Source organism: Puma concolor, chromosome F2, assembly GCF_028749965.1.
Source record: "Puma concolor isolate L17-30 chromosome F2, mPumCon1.1.hap2, whole genome shotgun sequence".
Classification (NCBI taxonomy): Eukaryota; Metazoa; Chordata; class Mammalia; order Carnivora; family Felidae; genus Puma; species Puma concolor.
Genome location: NC_141684.1, coordinates 15,297,332 through 15,316,103, shown reverse-complemented (window position 1 = coordinate 15,316,103; position 18,772 = coordinate 15,297,332).

Genomic DNA, 18,772 nt, shown 5'->3' with positions numbered 1-18,772 from the left:
TGGGGTGTTTGTATTAGCTATCACTGTTCCTTGTTTTGATCCATTTAAATGCACATTCTCTTCTTTGTATCATCTCCAAAACGGCATGCACTTCGAAGTCACTTTCGGGATGAAGGCATTCATGATGTAGTTTTCAATGTGGTCAACGGGTTGGAGGACCACCGGGCAGACAATAGTGAGGTGCTCTCTGAGTAAGTTCTGCATCCTTCCTGTGATTGTCCCTGTGCTCCTGATGGCGCAGAGGACAACGATGTGGGAAAAACCATGCATGTGGACAACTCTGAGCCAAAAAGGGATTCGGAGGACATGGATTCTGAATGCGACGGTTTTAGGATTTACCGTAAGCAATTTGCCTCACCGCGACTTTCCTTGTCGTGCATGCGTGAGATGGCTATACAGCAAAAACCCACGCCAAATAGGTCTAAAAAAGCTTTCAGAAAGTATAAAATACACCTTCTAGGTAGTAAAGATGACTGTGTCATAATTTAGTAGGTAGCATTTTTATCTTTCTTACAGGTACATAAAATGCTGGCTCGCCTTGTGATCACAGGCATCCAAATGGATCCATTACGGCGCTGTGCATATCCACCTGCCCGCCAGTGTGGTCTGGCCAGTGCCAACTGTAGTGAGTGCTGTTGGCAGAGAGTCAGAGGTGGCAAGAGGACAGACACTGAGGTTCTTGCCTGGAACTGACCATATAGACTCTTCCTGTGGCCCGGGGCATTGCCTGGGGCAGTCTACGCCTCCTGTGTTCCGACCTTAGCGGCTTGCCGCCACACTGACCTGCTCCGGGTTTTCCTGGGTGGCCTGGTCTTGGCTCGTCATCAGCTTTCAGGCAAGTCAGTTGGCTTCACCTGAGCAGGTCGCAACCGCCTGGGCCGAGCCTCTCCCGTGACTGCACAAGAGACAGGTCTGGATGGGGCAAGGCAAGTAGGTCTGATAAGGAGGATGGGGTAATTTCTGGCTGACACCACCTTGTAGGGAATCTGGGCTTTCCCTCCAGGGCTCGGGCCATGGGCAAGGGAACGGAGGGTGGGGACTTGTACCCAGTGAAAGTGACAGGTTTCTCTGAACATCATAGAGAGAGAGCAGGACAGTCTCAAAAGTAGGCATGTCCTGTTTCCATGTTTCCAGGGCTTATAAGACATCAGGCAGTGATCTTTGCTTCCCGTTCCCCTAAAATGAAATTCTCTAGGCTTTCCCCTTTGGTTTCTAGAGAGTTCTGTGGGGAGAGGAAATTTTGTTTGCCAAGAAGAACGGGGGATGATCACTTCATTTGGTGACATCGGGTACAGGTGGTGGCATGTGGATGACAGGGAGGGGAGGGCCCAGGATGGGGTAAGAGGATGAATGAGCTGGCTGATTGTAGCCAATGCTCCCATTATCTGTGGAGGAGAATCACAAGCACCCACTCTTTTCTGAAAACCATTCCCGGGGTATGAGCACATATGTGTGTGTTTTAACTCCCAAGTCCAAGTTCTCTAGCTAATTAGTGATAATTTGAATACACTGGGCACTGTGAACTCACTTCCTGGGAAAGGGATAGTTGATTTGGTTGGCCATTTCTAATTTGAAAAAAAAATTTAAAGAAAGAAAGAAGGAAGAAAGAAAGAAAAAGAAGAAAGAAGATCCCACAAGAATGATTCCTTTCTGTGTTACAACTGTAGGATATTGCTACCTTGCTATAATTTATATATTTCTTGGTTGGTTTTTGATTGATTAATCCGTCGAGCAAACACTTAATGAATGCCCAATCTGAGTCAGACGCTGTGCTAAGAATAAGAAGCATATGCTAATGGACAGAGGGGCCCTGGCTTTAAGGAACTTTCAAGGTAGTAAATAAGCAAATGTGGATGATAGGAAACATTTGCTTGAGCAACCTGATCCTCACAACCTCCCTTTGAAGTAGGCATCGTTATCTCGCTTCCAGATAATGAAACTGAGACTCCCAGAGGTGAAGAAACAAGGGTAGATAGAGGACTTTGGGAGTTCAGAGTGGTGAGAAATGATTTCCATTCGGGAGTAGTCTGGAAAATCTCTTTGGAGGGGGGGGGGGGTGGCCGCCGTTGAGATGAAGGCAGAACCAGCCCAGAGCAGGTGGAGAGCAGGGACAGCCAGCTCCAGGGCTTGGGGCACAGCCAAGGCGATGGCAAGGGGAGGTTTAGCTACTCAGAGAGCAGCCGGCGAGGCTGTTGGCTGAGTCTGAGCCCCTGGGACCTTCCACTGGGGGAAGTCCTGTTGCATGAAAACAGGTCAACACCCCAGGCAGACAAAGAGTAGTCATCGCAAAGCTGCCTTGCCTGGAATTGCACAACTCCAGTGGGATGTGTTTGGAGGGATAGCTCAGAGCTGGGAAGAGCAAAGGCATGGCTCCTCTGCCTCACCACTATCTCCCCTGAGCAAATTGGCTTAGCCACATGGGGCCCCGAGCCTATGCAAAGCAAGGTGAGTCTGGAGAAGGCAATTGTGGGCAGAGGGTTCAACAGAGGCTGTGGCCTCTCTTGCTCGTTCATTCATTCTGCAAATATTTACTGGGTCCCTATTATCTGCCAGATGTTGTGGTAAAATAAACAATTAAGACCCCGTCTTTATAATCAAGGGCTCAGCCTAGTGAAGGAATGGAGCAGAAAACAGTAGATGACTGTGGTGATAAGTAACAAACACTTGCTACGTGTCAGGCATCGTTTGAAGTGCCTCGTATGTGTTAACTCTTGGAATCTTCACCACAGGTGGGTTACATTCTTATTCTTACTTCAGGGGTACAGAGAGATTAAGTGATTTGCTCAAGGTGACAGAGCTAGTAAGAGGCTCAAGATTTGAACCTAGGCAGGCTGGTTCCAGAGCCCAGACCCTTAACCACTGTGTTACACCACCTCCTGTTCATACAATCAATTGTTTACTCATTGTGGGATGACCAGTGGCAGCAGGGGAGGCCATAGGCAAGCGCAGGAGGGATCCGCCATCCAGTTGGTGGGGGGTCTGGAAGCACTTCCTGGAAGAGACTCCATGGAGGCAGGAGGGATGAGTGGTGGGCGCCCAGGCTGAGGGGAGGGAGGGAGAATGTTTTAGGCAATGGACTGGAACCAGAAAGAGCTGCTGGCCTTAAAAGGGAGCACAGACTGTTGAAGGAACTGGGAGAAGTCCACGGTGGCTGGAGGGGAGGTGGGAAGGGTGGGGTGGGGTGGATTAGGCAGGGGTCATGTTGGAGGGAAGCTGGAAGTGGCTCCCTCTGGCCCTGTGTTACCCTGGGTTCCCAAGAACCCAGGGCTGTAAACATACTAGTCATACGCGGGGCCTCTCCGAGGGCTGGATCGCCTTGGTGTAGATAAACAATGCCTTGCATAAATCGCTACACACAGTGAACACAGTGACAAAGGTACCTACTGAGGCCATCCCTTTAGGCTGACTTGGGAAAGCATAAAGGCAGTGACTTGGCCTTTCTGAACTTCAGTTTCATCGTTTATAAGATGGGATTTTGAAATAATCTCAGCCAAGGTGGAGCCTGATGGGACGTTCGTGGGGGACCCAGATTCCTTCATGTTTTCAGCAGATTTCCATACAAAGTACCTTCATGAAACAAGTAAGGTGCTCTGTGGGAGATTTTAGGCGAGAGCTTTCAAATGGGGCTCTCAAAAGTCTCTGAATGTGCAAGAATAGGCTAATAAAAACAACATGATTATTGCTATTATGTCAGCATCCTCTCCGGAAACAGTGTCCAGTGGTTACCAGGGGAGCGGGCCTTAAAACTTAGAATTCAGATTGGATGTCAGCCATGGCCAGGGGCCAGTCAGAGTGGATAGTTCTGATAGGCGAAATGACGTCAGTAAAACGCTGCCTGCCTCTCACGCTTCACAGTCAACTTCTCCAAATACCACTGGTTCTTTCCTTTGAGGTCCATCAGTTTCATTACTGAGTCATTCTTAATAACCAGTAAAGGCTAGCACACTTCACAATATGTTTGAAGATGTTATGGAATACGAATAAGCATGTCTACCTGCTCTAGCAGTTGGAGGAAATGAAGCAAAACGCAGTGGCTTGAGACCTCAGAATGTTCTGGAATAACAGGTATTGGTTACAATCGATGCGCTTGTAAGGGAAATTAGACTTTGCATCATTCCTAGGAAAATGAAGTTACAGGGCCACATTACATCATATGTACATCTATATTCTTGGACATTTTTATGTGTTTCATTAATGGTTTATTCCATGTATGTACATGTACAAAATCTCAAAAAAATTTTAATGCTTATATTCTTAAAATGTAGATTTAAACTTAGTAAGTCAGGATCCGATCTTTAGTAAAAAATGTCACTGCTATATTGTTTTCTGGAAGAAAAAAAAAAAGGACTATCTAAATTCCCAAGATCTTTTTTCTTCCATGGTATTTTGGCTACTCATTTCAAAGGAGGATTTCTTAAGTCCAAAAACTTCCCTGATTATTTTTGGCACGATTCTACTCTGGCCTAAATAGTTTTGAGATGTTTATTGCTTTCCTCGGATGATGAATAATGAAGAAAGAACAAAAAAGTGTATAATGATAACTTCATTTTCAGTCCCTTGAAAGAATTCCTGAAATACTTAATATGGGATCCATTTCAAACAAAAAATAAATTCATAGCCGGAAGTTAATCCCAACACCCTGCTCAATTTATGACATTTGATCTTTTAAGAAACGTTTAATACAATTTCCTCAGTTTTATAATCTCTGAAAGGATGTTAAGCCCGAATGAACACAACATACCATAATGGATAGCCTAGCATTTTCAAGAAATAACACAGCTTCCTGCCTGTTGCACCTTCCTGTGCGTGGATTGCTTTGAAAACTTGTCAGCTTTTTCTCAGATGCGTGAATTGATAGTGTTGAGAGCTTTTTGGAGTTCTTTTCTTTCTTCACTCACAGATCAGAACTTACTATGACTGAATCTCAAACCTCCACGTAACCGTGTGTGTGTGGAAATGCTTAGCTACCTTTTCATCGTGTTGCTGTGAATCCAATTCAATTTTCTGCTCCTGTTAGCGACACTGTGACAGAGCCGGCCAAGAATTTTATTCCAGCCAACTCCATCCTGCGAAGCCACTTTTGCAACCATGTGCAGATCGGTTCCAGTTTTCCCTGCAACCTTGATGAGTCTAACAGCCTTTCTTTGTTGACGCCGGGCCTCGAGGTCTTCTTGGGTCTCTTTTGCGCAAGTTGACAAGACTCCTTTCATTACACTGTCAGTGGGTTCATCACATATTATTGACTAAGCCAGGGAAACACTGATCTCATTCTCAAGGCCCTGAAACATGTCATTCTTCATTGTTCCTTTAAAGATATCATGAAAAGAATATGTGCACTTTTATAGTGATTAACTAGGAAATCCCTCAGTCCAGGTAAATTCTGTGAGGACGGGACTTTTGTCTATTTGTTTGGTTTTGCTTTTTATTCTTTGCACAGCTAGACTTACAGTAGGTGCTCATTAAATATTGGTGGAATGAACACATGAGGTTCTTCTTTTCTTTCATGGTTCATTCTGATTTCAAACATACTCCTACATAACTGTTTGGCTTTCCAGACAGCATAGCTTCATGGTAGCTGGCACCGTTTTTCTGTAAAGTGCCAGAGAGTAAATGTTTTCGGCTTTGTGGGCCATAAACTGTCTGTCACAAGGACTTACCTGTCATTGTAGCGCAAGGGCAACCGGAGAAAATATGTAAATGAATGAATGTGGCCTTGTGACAATAAGACTTTATTTACAAAAAGAGATGGGGGGGGGCTAGATTTGGCCTGTGGGTCATAATTTGTTGACCCCTGTTTTAAACTACTAATTCAAAAAAAAAAACCCTTTCTCTTTCCTGAAACTTATTTTGGCTGAATTAGTGATACTTCTCCCCCAGTGGCTTCACTACATATAAATCACTACTAAGTATCATTGCAATATTATTTCTCTCATGTTTTCTGAAATTTTTCAGTTTTTTCCCCTACCAGAAATAGAAAGTCCCCCTTCCCACTGCTCAATTTTTCCGGCCGCGCAATCAGTCGGAAGAACAGGATGCGGTTGAACTCCTGCCTTCAAAAATCTGTTGTCCGGAGTCTTCACGCTTTGCAATTCACCCTGAACTTTTGTACTCAGAAGGCATATTTGGGTTGATACGGCGCCACCGTTTCTTGTATTACGCGTCTCAAACCACGTGCAGGATCTCGAGCTGAGATGGCGGCTGTATCCTGCTCCTGTGCTGGTCCTAGATGGCTCCCATTGCAGTATGGGTGGGGATGAAACTCGCAGCCATTCAACACTCCCATTACCCGCTGTAGCGTCTGACCTGCCCTCTAAGCAAGTTTTGTGAAGAATGATTATACGGGCCTTCCGATCATTACAGGCATCCGGGAAGAAACCACAATTGGTCACCCATAAAATATCTCAAGTCTATAGAGAGTGAAGGTTTTCACTTGCAAAAATTTTGCCAAGAGAGGCAGAGCACTGGTAGGAGCTACAAAAAACAACGGTGGGCGACAGGCAGGACGGCGCTGAGGCTTGGTGGAATGTCACCATCAGTTGACTGGTATCAGTTTGCTCATAGTTTTGCTACGATGACGAAAAACAGGTTAATACTGTCATGGATGAAATAAAACTGTGACATCCATTTCACAATTTGAAACTGCTTCCATATAACAGGGGTAACGACGAAGTAGTTGCATTTGCTGAGTATTTACTATGTGCCGGGAATCGTACTAGACTCCTGGTATGGATTCTCTCGCTTCACCCCCACTACAGCCCTAGCAGATAGGCACCTTGACCGTTCCCAGTTAGCTGTGCTTTACAGACATTACGTATCCCACCGAAGCTCACGGAGTTAGCCGGTATAGCGCTGGTATGTGGGTTTCTGATGGGCACAATTTTCCTTTCCTTTGAAAAATGTGGTTGGGGGAGAGAGTAGGGTGAAGAACAGGGAACATCTAACTCTCAATGGACTCTCCACCACATCCTGTAACCCAGCCCCTGATTACACCCGAAATCTTCCCCTCTTCTGCAAAGATGAAAAAACCGGAAGAGAAAGTTCCAACTTGGTTGTAGGGGTGAAGGGTTGCTGGGGGCAGGGGTGACATCAAAAGGCTCCCAGTTATACCGGGAGCAGACCAGCCAGGCTGAGGGGAAGGGAAGGCAAGAGAGAAGAAGACACTGGAAGAGCTGTGGGGAATATGGCAGGTTCGTCTAGATCTAAACAGGCTGAGGGATTTAGAAGATTGGCTTATTTAGGACTTATCAGTAGAGAGCCCAGCCATGCTCTGGGGGTGTGGTACATCTTCAGTGGGAAGACAAAACTCAGAGAAAATGTTCTAAGAGTATGTCAGTCAGGGTTCTCCAGAGAAACAGAACCATTAGGAGACAGAGAGAGAGAGAGAGAGAGAGAACCAGGGAAGCCAGTGGTATAAATCACATCCTGAGTCCAAAGCCTTGAGAACCAGGAGCATGGATGTCCAAGGTAGGAGAATAGCCAGGTTCCAGCACAAGCAGAGAGAGCAAAATTGCCCTTCGTTTGCCTTTTTGTCCTGTGTGAATCCTCAACAGACTACTGGTGAGGGCCACCTTCTTTACTCGGTCTATCAGTTCAAAGGCTAGTCTGAGAAACACTGTCACAGACACGCCTGCAATAATGTCCTACCAGGTCTTGGGCATCCCTTAGTCCACTCAACTTGACACATAAAATCAACCATGTCAAAGAGCGGGATGCTGCCCAGATGCTTACTACTATAGAGGGAATCTTGTGTCTATGAGAGTTTTTCTCAGAATAACGCCAACCACCACTTCCTGACTACAGTGCTGGGCACCCTACAGCCACACTACGCACAACTATCGTCATCAACCCCACTTTGCAGAAGAGAAACCCATCACTCAGAGAGGTAAAGTGATCTGCCCAAGGCCACACAGCGTAAGAAGTGGCAGAATCAGGATATCAGGACAATGCAGAAGAAATCCTGGTGATTCACAGGAGTGCGTGTTGTTCAATTCTTTACTGACCGGTGATTGGCCAAGGTTGTGGCTGGCCTTGGATTAGATGAGAATGAAGGGGGTGGGGGCTAATGACCTTCCTTTCCTCTGCATCATGTTTAACAAGCCTTAGCTTCACCACTGGTAATTAATAGAAGTAACTGCTTGGGCCTGTGGATTGTTAAAAAAGCACTTTGACTTCTTGCATTACGTTTAATCCAGGCATGTCTGTGATGTCGGGTCTATTTGTTGCTCCCATTTTACAGATAAAGAAGCTGAAGCTAGAGTTCCTTCCAGGCTCACATTCCTGTGAGTTGAGACATTCAAGCCAAGCCCAAAAAGGAGAGCAAATTTGTCAAATATGGTTAAGAGCAGTGATCTGAGGTGGACTGCCCGGATTGGAATCTTGGTTCTGTTGCTTCCCAGCTACACAACTGGAGGAGAGGTTAGGGTGGGGGGCATTTGGGGAGAGGGGAGAGAGCTTTCCAGGTGGAGAGAAAGACAGTCTGCCCCAAACAGCGAAGCAGCAGTAGGGGCCATTGGTTAAGAACAAGGGTCTTGGAATCATTTATTTGCACTTGATCTCGTCTCTTATTAAGTTGGATGTTGATGGGAGGGTCAAAAACTCCCAGCCTACAGGGTGGTGGTTGTAAGCAGCAAATCGAGACAAGGGCTCCTCGTGGTGTTCAGCCCACGGCCACACATACAGCACTAGCAGCACAGGACTGAAATGGGTTAGGGCTGGAGAAGCGGGCCTGTGCATTTGAAGCCGTTGCAGTCTGGGGACTAGGGGTGTCTCAGGAGCAGCTCTTAGGGAGGGGTGACGAGATTCAGTGACCCTACAGAGGGACCGCCCCCCCACCCCCAGCGCTGGAATTGCTGAGCCCGGACCCCACGGCCAGAAGACTCGCCACGACCGAGGCTCCATTCTTGGAAACCACGGACACGCGGCTCTTGGAGACCCTTTCCTTGTCTCTCCTTTTCTATAGGCATCTTCGTGGGCCTTATTCACTCTTGGCAGGAGGGACTATGTGATTTGTGGGGCCCGGTGTAAACTAAAAACAGGAACTCCTTTTGTTCAAAAACTAAGAATTTCAAGATGGTGTCTGTAGAACACTGAATCAAGTGGGGGGAGCTTTCTGAGCACGGGACCCTGTGCAACTGCACAGGTCACACGGCCGTGAAGCCGGCCCTGACTCGTGGCCTGGCCTGTCTCTTCCTGGACATCTGAATAAACTCTGAAAACCTCCGTCGCTGCCTGGGTCCTCTGGATCGCACACCAAGTGTGTAGACATTTAGCAACATCCACTCTTTTATGTATTCTCTCTTCGATCATTTATTAAATGCATTGGAAGGCATTGGTGAGACCCATACTTTAGAAATTCAATGTCTGGTGGGAGACACACACAAACACATACACACGGTAATTAATAAATTAATTATTCTATTCATTCAGTCAACACACAGTTACTACTACCTGTCCTGTGTCAGGCACTGTGCTGGGCACCCGAGGTCCAGAAATGAATCGAATACCATTCAAAGCACAGAATTTGAAGCCACACTGTTGGAGTTAGAATCCTACAATTTTAGGGCTGTATGGCCTCGGGTGAGTTTCTTAACTGCTCGGGGCCTGAGGCTCGTCACTTGTAAAATGAGGATAATTATAGTACTTTCCTCACAGAATTGCTATGAGGACTAAATGAATTAACCCTCATATTTAATGAGCTAATAGGAGACTTTTAGATGGGGCAGTCTACGTAAATTATTATTTCCTCAAGAAATTAAAAGTCCAGCGGCAGAGAATGACACGCGCCCGTACACAAAATGCACGTGGTAATTAATTTATCTAACCGATCGTTGATCACTCTTGCCCCATCCCAATTTTTGTGTGCGACGCGAGGGGGATGCAAGGAAAAGCAAGATGTGGCCTCTCTCCTGCCCACCTGCCCCCGGGCCTACAGTCCTGCGGGTACATGATGGCAGAGCAGGACCTTGTGGTGACAAAACCACCGTTTCAAAATGTGTTATCACTTTTCTTATTTTATGCTTTGTATAATGATGTGGGGCGAGCAGATGTGCGGTGGGAGGGTTTACAAGACAGGAGGAGAGGGGTCGGCCGAGTGTGGAACAATCTCCCCTCTTGCTCAGGAACCTCGCTGCCATGCGGAGTAGACCCAGCCTCTGGCCTCTGGCAGCGTGAATGGCAAGACAAAGCCCAGCAGAGCCCCATATTTGGCCAGGGAGAAGTTCACTTCACCACACACCCTCTGACTCACCCTCCCAGCCCAGCAGCCCCAGGGCTGAGCTCACAGGCCCTCTGACTCAGGCACCGTGAGGTGTCCTCATCTGGGCCAGGGGAGGAGGCCGTCCTGCGCCCTGGGCTCCGGCCCCCAGTGTGCTCCCCTCCCTGCCTCAGCCTCGGCTCTCTCAGGGGCAGGCGTGCCAGGTATTCAACCTGCCCGGACCCCCTTCCCCAGCGGGCTGATGCCCACACACATCCAAAAGCAGATTCGGCCAGACCTACTCCTCCATGGGGAGTCACGGCCTAGCGCCCCCTCACAAAGTGAGCGAGGCCGTGCTATCCTTTGGATGAGCGGGTGAAGTTGCCCGGCGGGGGGAGGCAGCACTGTGTGATGGGAAACAACAGAGATCAGGCTGTGTGACCTTGGGCTGCTCGCTGCCCCTCTCTGGTCCTTGCTGCTGAAGGCGCTGACGCGTCTCCGAGGACTCGGAGGCTGTGGAGGCCAGCCCGCGAGGTTGGGAGGGACACATGGTAGCAGGCGCTGTCTTTTGGCCCCTTGCCTCTCCATGTGTGGTCCCTGGAAATGCAGCATCCACATCCCCTTGGAGCTTGTTAGAAATGCAGACTCTCGGGCCCGCCCCCGCCCTGCTGAATCAGAACCTGCATTGTAACAAGGTCTCCTGATGATGCACCTGCTCGTTGAAGTCTGAGAAGTGTGTGAACTTGGCTGCACATGGGAATCCTGGGAGTTTTGAAGAATTCTGCTGAGACTCACTCCCAGAACTTCTGGTTCTATTAGGCTGAGGTGTCGTGGGCACCTTCGAAGCTCCCCAGGTGACCTGAAGGTGCAGAAGCCCAGGCCTAGTGCCTCGGGGTGATGCTGTGAAGCTGGGTCCCACACTCAAATAAATGTACACAGTGTCCAGTCAGGCCCAGAAATGAGGCGGGCGAGGCCATGTGTGTATGGTGGGGGCCACAGAGGGTGGAGGAGGGCTGTTGCCAGGACAACAGGGCCCAATCAGTGGCTGTTGAGCTGCAGCTGACTGTTGCCATGCCTAAATGCACACCCCCCCCCCCGGGGCCATATCTCCCCCCAAATACAGCTGTCAGTATTAACGCCTTCTGATTTTAAAAAAATTTTTTAAGTGTTTATTTATTTTTGAGAGAGAAAGAGAGAGACACAGCGAAAGCTGGGGAAGGGCAGAGAGAGAAGGAGACAGAGACTCTGAAGCAGGCTCTAGGCTGTGGGCTGTCAGCACGGAGCCCAACGTGGGGCTTGAACCCATGAACTGTGGGATCATAATCTGAGCCAAAGTTGGACGCTTAACCGACTGAGTCACCCAGGCGCCCCTACACCTTCTGATTTTTAAACATTGGCTCAATTTTATTTTTAAAATACTGTGTGGTCCAAACAGAATGGGTGAGAGGTGGCCCGAGACCAGCTGGTTTTGTAACCTCTGTTCGAGATAAGGTATTTGTTCATCTGTCCTGGTTTGCCCAGAACGGTCCTGCTTTAGCACTGAAAGTCCCACATCCGTGACAATTTCTCAGTCCCAGACAAGCCAGGAAGGTGGGTGTTGGTACAGCGTAGCTTATTGGTTGAGGAGTATCGATTTCGGAGCTGTGTTTCCCAGGTTTGAATCCTGGCTCGGTCACGTCCTCGCTATGTGATATTGGTCACATCATTTAGTGTCTATTAACTAACTAAGGCTAGTTCCTTCATCAGTAAAAGGGAGCTAATCAGAATACCTACCTCTAGGCTCAGGAGGATAAGATGAACTCATGTACATCAAGTGTTCGGAGCAGTATCTGGCATTCAGTAAACCCCACACAAATATGATCATTCAGTTATTGGATGCTCAGGGTAACCCATCTAATGTCCCAACAACACCAAAGTATCTCAGATTATATGCGGTGAATGAGAGATCTGGATGCAGAAGATCTGGCCCTGGGGCCCAGCACTGCCACCCAGGAGCTGTGTGGACTTGAGCGGGTTGCTTAGCTTCTCTGTGCCTCATTGCCTCAGTTGTTAAGCTGGAATAATCACACCTATCTTCGGGAACCCTGTGAGGAACAAATGAGGTGATGTGTGACTGTGGAACCCAACTGGGAGAGGTAGATCCTTGTCGTGGGTTGATTCTGATTCTTCATGTTTCAGTGATGTTTAAAAAGGGGGGCTCGGTGATTTTTAAGAACTGACTTCTTTGTAAAGATATATAAATTTTTCCAGAAATTTAATCAATCACTTTACTACATGTTGTATCATCTCAAAAGGAAGTCACACATGTATTATGCCAGCTTCCGCTGTTCTTATGGTCAGAAAGCTAGAGCCCTTGGGGTGCCTGGGTGGCTCAGTTGGTTAAGCATCCGACTTCAGCTGAGGTCATGATCTCGCCGTTCGTGAGTTCGAGCCTCGTGTTGGGCTCTGTGCTGACAGCTCAGAGCCTGGAACCTGCTTCAGATTCTGTGTCTCCCTCTCTCTCTGCCCCTCCCCCACTCACACTCTGTCTCTCTCAAAAATAAATAAACATTAAAAAAACAAAGCTACAGCCCTTGCTGCATTATAATATTATATAATATGTAATAATATTATACAGAAGAACATCATGTACAAATAGTATGTATAAGAATATTACATCACATTGCATAATGTATAAAATATCCCTATATTCTTTCGTTGGTTATCCTTCTCAAAAGGCAGCCCTCGATTTGACACAGTTTCATTAAAACAAAAGGTCCTTTGCAAATACTTGGTGGTGATTTTGTTGCAGGATTTTTAGCTCTGGGTTTTGTTGTTGTTGTTTTTTTTTTCCATTTGAAAAATCACCTAGAGTTGATCACTTTGTTTGGAAGTCACGTGACTCAAATAATTTGTATCAGTTATCTGTTGTTGTGTGACAAACCACAAGCCACTCCAAGACTTCGTGGCCTGAAGTAATAGCTATCTCTTTAGGTCACAATTCCACCAGGTGCTTCTCCAGTCTAGGTTGAGCTTGGACGATCTTGGCTGTCCGTGGTGGCTCACATGTCTGCGGTCGGCGGGGGCTGTCTGGTCTCAGGTGGCTTCACTCACGCGTAGGGCAGTTGGCAGCTATTGGCTGATAGCGGGAGTGGACTTCCTGTCTTTCATCATTCAGTGGGCTAGCTTGGGCTTCTTCACGTGATGGCGGGGCTCCAACCCCAAAAGTGCAGGTGCCTTTCAAGCCCTTCATGTGGTCATGTTTGCTACTCGGCCGGAAATCGGCCGTAGGGCCCGGTCAGAAGCAGTGCCGGGAGCATACTACCAAAGAGCATGAATTCAAGGACAGGGGATCAAATTGGGGCATTGACTGAAGTCAGTCTACCGCATAATTTTTTTTTTTAATTTATGTATCTAGGCGCGCTTGGGTGGCTCAGTCGGCTAAGTGGCCAACTTCGGCTCAGGTCATCATCTCTTGGTTTGCGAGTTCGAGCCCCACATATGGTTCTGTGCTGACAGCTCAGAGCTTGGAGCTGCTTAATATTAATACTCTGTGTCTCTTTCTCTCTTTCTGCCCCTCCCCCCTCTCAAAATAAATAAACATTAAGTAAAACTTTAAAATTATCTATCCATATTCTTTTTTTTAGAAAGAGAGAGAGACGGAGAGAGAGAATCCAAAGCAGGCTCTGTATTGCCACCACGGAGCCCGTGGGGCCTGATCCCACAAACTGTGAGATCACGACCTGAGCTGAAACCAAGAGTCAGATGCTCAACTCACTGAGCCACCCGGGTGCCCTTACCACACACTTTTTGATTAAGAAAAGATCAAGATATATAGTCAGTGATGACATTTTTTCTGTCATTATTATTACCACTTTTTCTTGCTTTTTCCAAGGTATCAGGCTTCTTGTAACAATATCTGTTAGAGAAAAGTATGATTTAAGAAGGGTGAATCCTTCATAAGCCTGCCATTCCAGAGATAACACCTATTAACAGTTTGGGTATATATCCTTTGAGTTTCTTTTTCTATGTATATACTAGCAAATGCCACACACAATTTTCTTTTACAGGAATTCGCTCATTCAACAGCCATTTATTGGATGCCACCTATATGCTGAAGGGCACATACTGGTGAACAAAACAGCAAAGTCCGTGCTGAAATGAGATCATATCATAAAGATAAAAGGCAATTTGTCTCCACCCCCCCCCCCCCCACTTACTATATCCTGGACTTCAGTCCATGAGAGTATAACTGTCACTTATTGAATACGATGCCTAGTTTGTGACAAGCCCTGGGATAAGGACATTGCATGCATTATTTCATTCTACTACTATCTAGATTCTCCAATGAGGAACATACTGTCATTTTCTTTTTATGCGGAAAAAATTAGGCAGAGGGAAGTTAAGAAATGTGACACAGTCTGCCGTGGGTGGAGCCAAGATCTGAACCAGATCTAATATCTGGCTGTAGGCCCACACTCCTAACCACTTTGCCTAACTGGCTCTTGTTTCCAGTGGAGCTGCCTTTTCTTTTTAGCGGTTGTGTACTATTCCATTACAAGAGCATTTTTAATTTTTTATTTGAGTTATTATTATTTTTTTTATTTCAGAGAGAGAGAGAGAGAGAGAGAGAGAGAGAGAGAAGTGGGGGAAGAGCACAAGTGGGGGAAACAGGGAGAGAGAGAATCTGAAGCAGGCTCCATGCTCAACATGGAACCTGATGCCGGGCTTGATCCCACGACCCCGGGATCATGACCTGAGCCGAAGTCAAGAGCTGGTCGCTCAACTGACTGAGCCACCCAGGCGCCCCCCATTACAAGAGCATTTTGACATCCTAACTGTTCAGAGTGTGTGTTTGCTGTGATTAAAATTACCAACCCATCCTTCCATAGTGTCCAATGTGCTGGATGTGCTTTGTTCTTCATGCCTGAAAAGTTCTTTCCCTTCCTTATTCCTTGTAATTTGATTCTGTTCATCTCTCAAAACTCTCTGCAGATAACACCTCCTCCAGGGAGCCTGATGCAACATACAGTCTATGCTAGGTATCATCATCCCATGGTTTTCAGGGCTTTTGTCACTCACGACACTGATTTTTCCCTGTTATAAATTTATTTGGCTGGCTCCTCCCTCTTGACAATGACCTACAAGAAGTCAGTGTCTCTCTCTCTATTTTCCTTCACGGATATACATAATCCCAGGCCGTAGTGCTTGCTTGGGGGCATAATAAAACCTTATTCAATGTTCATTGAATGGATTTATAAATGGACTTTGGACCCATAGCACATGTTCTATTAAAATTAATAAGCTAATTTACAGGTGAACATAACTGCATGTTAATTTTCGTTATGGAAATGACACATGTACATGGTAAAAATTTTAAAGCAAAGGATCCGCCAAGGAAAAGATATTTTTTTCCCACTTTACACCCTCAATTCTACTTCCCAGAGGTAATCACCTTCAGGAGTTTTTGCGTATCACTACTCCGATTTTCCACGTATATAATCTAAATCTGCATAAAGAGTCTCAAAAACACTACAAATGGTAGCGTACTATAACATTGGTCTGCAACCTGATTTTTCACACTTGGTTTATGGTGGATGTCTTTCCATATCAGTGAAAGCGGTCTAGTTTTTAAAAGTAGCCCCATGTGGCGCCCGGGTGGCTCAGTCAGTTCAGTGTCTAACCCTTGATTTCGGCCCAGGTCATGATTTCACGGTTCCTGAAATGGAGCCCCAGTTCGGGCTCTGCGCTGACAGTGTGGAGCCTTCTTGGGATTCTCTCTCTCCTCTCTCCTTTCCCCTCCCTCAGTCTCTCTCTCTCTTTCAAAGTAAATAAACAAACTTGAAAAAAAAAAGTAACCCCATAATATTCAGTTGTAGAAATTATACCGTTTTGAATTTAAAGGACTCTTATAAATAGGGCTTTCACTCATTTTATCTTTATTCATTTATTTTGAGAGAGAGAGAGAGAGAGAGCACACGCGCGCGCATGAGTGGGGGAGGGGCGGACAGAGAGGGAGAGAGAAAGAGAGAATCCCAAGCAGGCTCCTCACTGTCGGCACAGAGCCCGATGGCAGAACTTGAACCCACGAACCTCGAGATCATGACCTGAGCTGAAATCAAGAGTCGGATGATTAAACGACTGAGCCACCCACGTGCCCCTGAGGCCTTTCGTTTATTTTTAGCTTTTTTGGGTAATTTTTACTATTACCAGATTTGCTACGGTGAATGTTCTTGAATGTCAACGTGCTTTTATATTTGAGTTTATCTGTAGGGTCAATTCCTAGAAATGAAATAGTTAAAATTTTTTTTAAAAAAATGACCTCTTACAGAGGTGATAGAAAATATGGCTACAGAAAAGGAATGGTACAGAGGACTGACACTGAGCTCCATTCTTGAAGTTCTCACTTCACCTTTGCAGAGGGCAGAAGGCTCTTCAGCTGCCCAGTGTCCACACTCCTTCTAGATGTGGTAGGGGCAAGGCCGTGCTGCAAAGCACTAAAGGGGCCGATATTTCCTTCCTGCCTCCTGGCAATGTTGCTGTTGGACACTGGGGTTTAGGACCTACAGGTTCTGGTATAAAGGCAGGGGTCTGACCAGGATTTACTCTCAGGGAGAGGAAAACCCTCTTTTGCAAGCGATCAACACCCTTTGACTTTCCTGAAACTTCCCGTGTCCTACCTTTGCCATGGCCTCTGCCTGGAATGGTGGCCCTCCCTTCCCACTCGGGGAAGCTTTTACCCAGCTTTCTAGACTTCCTTACTTATTTATTTTTTAAAATTTATTTAAAAAAATTTTTTTAAACGTTTATTCATTTTTGAGACACAGAGAGACAGAGCACGAGGAGGGAGACACAGATTCCGAAGCAGGCTCCAGGCTCTGAGCTGTCAGCACAGAGCCCAACACGGGGCTCGAACTCCTGAACTGTGAGGTCGTGACCTGAGCCGAAGTCAGATGCTCAACCGACTGAGCCACCCAGGCGCCCCCAGACTTTAACATCGCCTCCTCCACAAAGCTTTCTGTACATTCACACTGAATCATTCATTCCTAACTTTATGCATTCAACCTACAGGTATTGTTTTTTTAAAGCACTTGCTATATTCCAAGTCCTATTTGAGACATCTTATGCCACTTTGGATTTTCGCCTCCATTCTGTGTTAAGGCGCCAGGCCTGTGATTAAGAGCCTGGATTCCAGAGCCAGACGACCTGAGTACAAATCCTAGGATTGTTGCTGGCTCCAGGACAGAGATTTCCCAGCTAAAAGCAGCACTGCTGGGTAGAAAGAAGGCTGGGCCTGGGTCCCCACCTACTTGCCCTTCCTTCTCTGGGCAGTGGCCCTGGAGGGGTTGCCGCGGAACCTGAAGTTCTGGGACGTTCTGGAATGACCAGTTTGCAAACGTCTACTTCACCCCCTTCGCTTGTACATACGGGGAATGTGCGGCCTGTTGAAGTTTGGTGACCTACCCAAGGTCCCACAGCTAAGACCCAGCTGGCCCATCTAAAACCAGCTCTCCTCACACCCAGTGGGATGTTTATTCCAGTGCATCACAGCTCACTGGAGCCAAGCCAGGAGGAGAGAGGGATCCAGAGCCTCCTTTAGTGAACTGAGCGGAGTTCACGTGATCAGTCGTTCATGCACACCCTTATTGCTGGTATCGAACAGCTCCTGCCCTCTAGGTGCTGGGCTGGGCACCTGGGAGGCAGCAGGGCAACAGCCCTGATCCCTGCTCACAGTCTAGTGTGGAGACAGAAAACAAATGATTATTCACACGCAGAAATGTGTTCTCATAGACGAGGATAAGTCTTCTGAAGGACAGGAACAGGGCGAAGGGTGAGGATGTCTGCCATGGCCCCACCGCCCTGCTCTTCCTGCTAGTGGGAGGTGCTGTGTGCTCAGGAATTCTGGGGGTCCGGCTGGGGGTGGGGCGGGGGCTGGGCACCACTCCCCGCCGCCAAGAACGTGAGCACCAGGCCTGCAGAAGGGCAGGGGGGAGGCCACCGGCTCACACCGTTCCCTCTTCAGGGTCTGGGTGCTGGAGCCAGGTGAGGTGTAAGGAATACACTTCTAGGATAAATCCGTCATCCACATTCAGGGACATGTGGCCAGAAAGCTATTTTTAGGCTCCAGTTAAGGAATTTCATGATTTCAGGCACGACCGTCGTGAATTATTACACATGCAGGGCAGTCCTGAGAATTTGTGCCGGGCCTGGATATGAGCAAGGCAGTTGGGAGTGTTAGCGCTGGCAAAAGGGAGGGGGCCAGGGGCAGAAATGGGGGGTGGAGAAGGAAGCTGGGACCAGAGAGGGGCCCTCTGGTGTCTAAGGAGGGTCCGCTATACAGCAGGCACTCAAAGAGGCTCCGTCTCTACAGAGGATCGACAGAGCTGCTGTTCTCCAGGAACTCCCACTTAGATGCACAGTGAGGACTTTTTGCTGGGGAGTGGCAGACCCCCACCCAGATATTTGACCTTTGACCTTGCCTTTCTGGTCACGGCAACTGCCAAGCTCAGGCGCATCGAGTATCCTTCTGATCTGCCAGCCTGACCCGAAAGCTAAAAATGAAGTTCACTGTATTCATTCACAGATTTTATTTCTCATGGA